The sequence below is a fragment of the Stigmatopora nigra genome, chromosome 4, assembly GCF_051989575.1.
Source record: "Stigmatopora nigra isolate UIUO_SnigA chromosome 4, RoL_Snig_1.1, whole genome shotgun sequence".
In the NCBI taxonomy this organism is placed as follows: Eukaryota; Metazoa; Chordata; class Actinopteri; order Syngnathiformes; family Syngnathidae; genus Stigmatopora; species Stigmatopora nigra.
The window spans coordinates 19,126,729-19,132,728 of record NC_135511.1 but is presented as its reverse complement, the minus strand read 5'-3'; the positions used below and the strand labels follow the sequence as shown (position 1 = coordinate 19,132,728).

The 6,000-nt window shown below is 43.5% G+C and overlaps 1 protein-coding gene across 1 annotated transcript in view; it reads left to right on the top strand.

Moving 5' to 3' along the window:
• The first annotated feature begins 987 nt into the window (after positions 1 to 987).
• The window catches only part of LOC144195987 (glycerol-3-phosphate acyltransferase 2, mitochondrial-like), a 28,103-nt gene continuing 23,090 nt past the window's right edge, over positions 988 to 6,000 (top strand). Inside the window, exons 1-2 of the mRNA XM_077715948.1 lie at positions 988 to 1,127; positions 1,516 to 1,574. The gene's annotated coding sequence lies outside the window, so the exon portion shown is untranslated. The remainder of the gene's footprint in view (positions 1,128 to 1,515; positions 1,575 to 6,000) is intronic.

Here is a 6,000-nt window from a genome sequence, read left to right as displayed (position 1 = left end):
GCAAACAAACAGTGAAAACATTTGAAAAGGAGCTTCGGGGCACCTTTACAAAACACTTGAGACAGAATTTCATATTTAAAAAATGTGTAGATTTTTATATTTTTCCAAATTTCACAATATTTTGTATAGTGACAATCAAATAATCACAGACAAAAACATTTTTGGACAATGTGCCATTTATAAAAGGAAAAATAATGTTTTGTTTGTTGATTTGAAACAACAGTGAAGCAAAATTCTCACAATTGTTCATTCTTTTGTCCCTTTATCACATTCTTAAATTTATTTTGACATGTGGAGAAGAAGAAAAATATTTGCACGCTTGACTAAAATGAAACACAACTGTCTATCTACGCCAATTTATGGTACTTGACGTGCGGAGGAGGTTTCATCCGCGGACAAACTTTACCTTGAAATAGCATGACATCTAAAATGCACCTTTAATCTGGTTCAAAGCAGAGTTTTTCTCGACTAAATGAGCTGTGCGGCCAGCTTTTGACCTTTTAGCACCCCACCCCAACCAATACCCCCCATTTCCACACACTTCATGAAAATGAATATACTATGGCTATGGTCAGAACTCCCTTGAAAAAGGATCAAGATAGTGACGTCAGCTCAGTCAATCCATCAAAATCTCCTCAATTATTTATAAGACTTTGATGGCTATAGATTTGTTCAAACTGGGTAAAAAAAAAGAAAATCATTTTCTGCAATTAATACGACGTGTTGGATCGGTACTCAGTATCGGCAGATCAAAAGGGAATCGCTTTTTGTTGTTGTTGATTTTTTTGGTTTATTTTTTACAGTGGACGAATGGATTCGCAGGTGCGGAGGGACAATTATTAATAAGACTTTGATGGCTATAGATTGGTTCAAACTGGGTCAAAAAAGGAAAAGCATTTTCTGCCGTTAATACGACGTGTTGGATCAGAACTCGGTTTCGGCAGATCAAAAGTGAATCGCTTTAAAAAAAAAAATGTTGTTTTTTTTTTACAGTGGACGAATGGCATCGCAGGTGCGGAGGGAAGAGACTTGATTAGCCGAGTTCGAGGCGGTCCACGCCGGCCTCGACGTCGACGTCACAGCGGTGCTCGTCGTCAACAACGGACGGAGACGCATTTTTTACCGAGGTACAGTCAAAGGTTTTTGTTAAAAGACGCTTTTCACCGAGGGAAATTACTTGAATGTGCCTGAATGTGACGGGTAAGCCTCGTGGAGTTATGAGCTAAACCTTAGCATAGCTGCTCGGTTAGCATCACTCGCAATGACCACCCTTTTCAACAGTGTTTATCCCGACTCACAAACTTGTTAATTCGTTTGTGCGCATTTTTATCATTATGGACTAACATTAAAAACAACGAGTTTATCCGCGTTTCCAAACAAACGGTACGAACTTTTATTGAAGGGGTTCCTTAACTTTTCGAGGAAAAAAAACAAGTATGGCACATTTGTGGGGTTTCTCTTTTTTTTATCCGTTAACTTCGTGCTCATAACATGTCTTTGTTTCTTTTCTAATAGTTCTTCCTCACCTCGAAGTCTTTCCTGACCTCAAAGTCCTTCAGAAAGTGAAGAACAAGGTAAGAATAACTAAAGTACTCTTACTGTTGTTAAGCTGTCATCACTTGTGAATACTTCAGTAATAGTTGTGCACAAATTGGAGAAATATGCTCATTCTATAGAATGTTTTTTTATGTTTGTACATGTAATATTTAGCTATATGTACAGTCCCAAGTTTGTAAACTTTTATCTATTTTGTTGAATAAGAAAGAGGCTGTAAAGTTTTGACTTTGGTGGATGAAGTTCTGAATTGTATGTAGCATGACTACTTTCAGTTTCTAACTCAATATTCTTCCGACAAATCATTTTTGTCCCTCCGGGGTGATTAATTAAACTGCTTTAATCCATTTTATTTCCACTCAAAACCATCGCAATCAGTTTATGACAGGTTTTTATCCAAGAAAAATAGGAAAGTGTTGCACTGCTGATTAACGTTGTGTGTGTTATGACTGTGGAAATGTGGACCACGTCCGTACTTTGTGTGTTACGGATGTGGTGCTCCTGCCAAGCTCAAGTGAGAGATTAGATTCCTTCTTTCATCAGAAAACAAGTGTCTCCACTCAGTTCTTTCCTTAGAAATGACCGTTAGAAAATGTCTGGCTTTCCATCTCATCTTCTTTCTCAGAGCCAAATATGGAAGATAAATTTAGATTTTTCATGCACTTTGACACTAATCATTTTTGTTTGCGCGTCACTCGATTGCGCTCGCTTTTCATAAAACTTGGAAAACTGAATAAACAAAATAAAAAGTCCACCACTGTGTAATTATACGTAGAAACGGGCGTCCCCAGTGTATCATTTATCACATTTGACTAACTAAAGAAATGTTATTTCCTGTCATACCGTAGCACATTTTCTGGACTACAAGTCAAAATGTACTCGAGTGCGTATTCTATATATTTTTTTCCTATCTGACCACTGACATCTTGTTGTATTTTGATTTTTTTTTAAGGATATAGTTCTATGGTACCTTAACAGATGCCTACTTTGCCTGTTGTTCTCCAGTTTGCTATTTTTATTTTAACATATATTTGGTTCTTGGTTTCTGATCAGATAAAATATGGCCCTCCAGTAAGTAAATCCCTTTCACTGTATATTGTTTGACTGGTGCGACTTATACTCGGGTGCGATTTATAGTCTGAAAAATACGTCATGTCATCGACTATGCAGTAAAAAGTGGGCGGGTTTATTTATGTGGTAAGCTCGCTAGCTAGCCTGCGCCTTGGAAGTGGGGCTTGAAGTGAAGCGGAACATTTGTGTTTCATTGGCAATTTGGTGGCCCAACGTCTACCCGTGAATCACGTGGAGGGAGAGAGGGAGGGAGGGGGGGAGGGCGGGTCGTCCTCGGAAACAGATATAAACGCCCGCCTTGAAATACCGCCGTCCCATCGTTTCGTCGTGGGCCGGTTACATCGATACTACCGTCGTACTGATTTGCGACCGCTCCATTTACAGCAGTGCTCAGCAAAATGATGCGCAATAGCCATTTCTGCCCCAAAGTGTGCTTGGTGATGATTTTGAGAAGTGGCATGTGAGCATCAGACACAAGGACGACGACGACTGATGATGTCAATGATAATCATTCCAAAGTGACATTTTCTGTCAGCAGAAACTTTGTGGCACAAAACGTGACGGTCATTTGAGCCGCAAACTCTCTTTTTGAAGCCGGCAAAGCGTCAACAAAGACACAAAACGCTCATCTTTACAGATGAGGCGGCTCTAAAGGCAAAAAAAAAAAAAAAGACCAGACTTTTGTTTGTCCTCTCCTTTTAGCTAGGAAATTGAGGCTCCAATTTGCATGAAAGATGTGAAAGTCAAGCCTGCTTCTGCTGCCTCTCATTTTTATCTTGCTGGAATATTACAAGGTTGGCGAAAACACTGCCGCCTTTGCTTTTGACTATACGCCACGTTGTGGCCCCAATTTAGGCTTCTCTTCGTACTCGTTTATGGAATGGAACATTTTAACTGGCGTCGGGGGCAATAGACGAGACTCTTTCTGATCTGCATGACTTTATGTCCTTTTTTTTCCCTTAAATCTCGTGATGGCGGCTTCCTGCTGGAAAAGCAGCTTGAATCATCTTAAAGTGCTCCCCCGAATATACAGTAAGCATGAAGTCACGCTCGTTTAATGGCCCGGGGAGAGATCCGAAAGGGTACCTTTGGGACGGGGCCGTTAGTAACGTCGCGTCTCCAAATGTGGCATTTTTACACCACGGACGGACGGCGACGGTGTCAATAGCCGTGGTGGTGGCCAGAGCGGCTTTGGCTTTCTTTTTATTCAAGAAGGTGTTACAAGAAGATGAAGGATAAATAGAAGCGTTTGGTCCAAGCCACTGGCTAACAAGCTGCATCTTCCCAAGTGTCGGTGGAGTGCGCATATACATCATTGGTGCGCTTCACGAGTGTTTTTGTCAAGAGTTGTCAAGCCGCAACGCGTGATATATGTCCAAGATTGCATCTGCACAGTAACGTGCAAGTGCTCTTAAGGGGACGGACGACGCTCTGGCCCAATCCGCCGACATTAGCATCCGGCCACACGCGCGCACCCGCTGACAGCATATTTGTAATCATGGAAAATGACATTTTCTTCTTCATTCGGTGCTGTTTTCCAAAAAAAGATAGAAAACTCTGCATTGTCAAAATGCCACCTGTCGTCGTTATCGTCATCTTCTCTTTAAGTACTAACCAATGACTGGCCACTATCCCGGGGGGGCTGATAAGGTAGCATTGCGTCATCGTTCAAATAAAAAAAAAAAGAAATGACATTAGGAACTCTGCTGGTATTGCCGATGACTCTTCCTTCCATTCCGGTCAAGTGACAAAGTCCATAAGCAGCCAAGTCTGTTTTGCCGTGTCCTTCAATAAGCTACGGGCACAGGCTGCAGGCAAATTCTATTTTGACTTTTTTTCCCCCTCTTTTAATACAGCCATACATCTTCTCGCCGGCACTGCTATATTCTCACATGAGCCGGCCAAGACGGCTCCGAAAAGAAATCTTGTTTTTTTCCTTTTCTTTAACACCATCCAAAAGGCGGCCAAAATTCAACATTTGATTGTCTCAGGAAAAAAAATAATCCTGTGCAATGCAAATTGGATGAACGGCATATCTTTCTTCCAAAATGAAAGCCGACTTTCTGTGACCATTTCTTCCGTATATTTCTCTTTTGCATATCTATTTACAAGCGGTCTTGTTCCACCCATGTGGACGTGAAGAATGCTCCACCACGCCAGTGAGTGTCTTTGGCGCCTGGAAAAGGGCTTTAATGCGCCAGATAGGATTTTTTTTTTTTTTTGGCGTCCTCCCACTGAGGTGCTTTATAATGTGTTGTTTATTCAGAAAATGCAGCAGCTGCACGCGGAAGGAGAAAAAAAAAGGCTTTTTGGGGACAGAAAGAACAGCCACAATTGTATCTGGCTGGCCATGGCGGGCTGCCGGGGGGGCGGCTATCATCACCCCTGGCGACACCGTGCGGGGAAGGGATTTCCAACCATTACGAGAGGGAAGATAGGTCGCTTGAGTGTGATGAGGGAACAAGCCATGTGACTACTGATGTTTATGAGGGAACACTCGTGAGGATGAATTCCATTTCCCACTGCATGCATGCATGCCTTTGGCTTTTATGTACTGGATTTTCTCCCATATTAGCATTTTTTCCACGTTTTGTGCCAGATACGCTCCATTTTTTTTTCTCTTTTCACTCGCAGATGTCAAAATACATTTTCTGAAGTGTTTTATCAGTCTATCTCCATTTTGAAATAACTGACCGTATCGGAGGCCGCGTCGTCTTGCCGTTTCGTGCGTGTCCAGTCTCATTTGTGCGCCTACGGGTCGTTCAAGTACGGCGATTAAAAATAAGCTCCACCTAACAAAGCAACGTCTGATGAAGGTAGTATAGAGCCTAAAGCGGAAAGGCATACAGTCAATAATAGATGTGGGCAATGGCGGGCGGCGGCGTAGGAGTAGGAGCGGATTGTTTAAGTGAAGTGGCATGACTCGCACGGGCTTTGACGTATGCGCAAAGGCGGACGTGACCTCCGGCCTCTGACGCCCGCGACCCGCGTTCCACCGGCATAAAAGCCAAGGCACGGCGAGGGTCGGCTGACGTCAATTCGCCGGCGGAGCGCGGCTGCCCGCGATGACGCCGTTGTTTGTTTGTTCCTTTGTTTTGCTCCACTTGACGTTGGAGTGGCCGCCGCCGCCGCGGCGGAGAGGAGAGCCCGGTGTTCATTTGGCCTAGTGGGCCTGGAGGACTGGCATTTTTAATTGCGGATCCCGGCCGTGTAAACACTCGGGGATATCGTGCCTTTTCTACCGCCAGGCTATTTGTCTTTTCAATTTAGCGGCCGTGGCTCGCCATCCTTTTATCCGTTTGCCGCGTCCGCCGTTTTGGGCCCGGGCCTCTCGCTGTCGCCCCCTCTGGAGCCAAACGGCGTTGGCACCAAAGA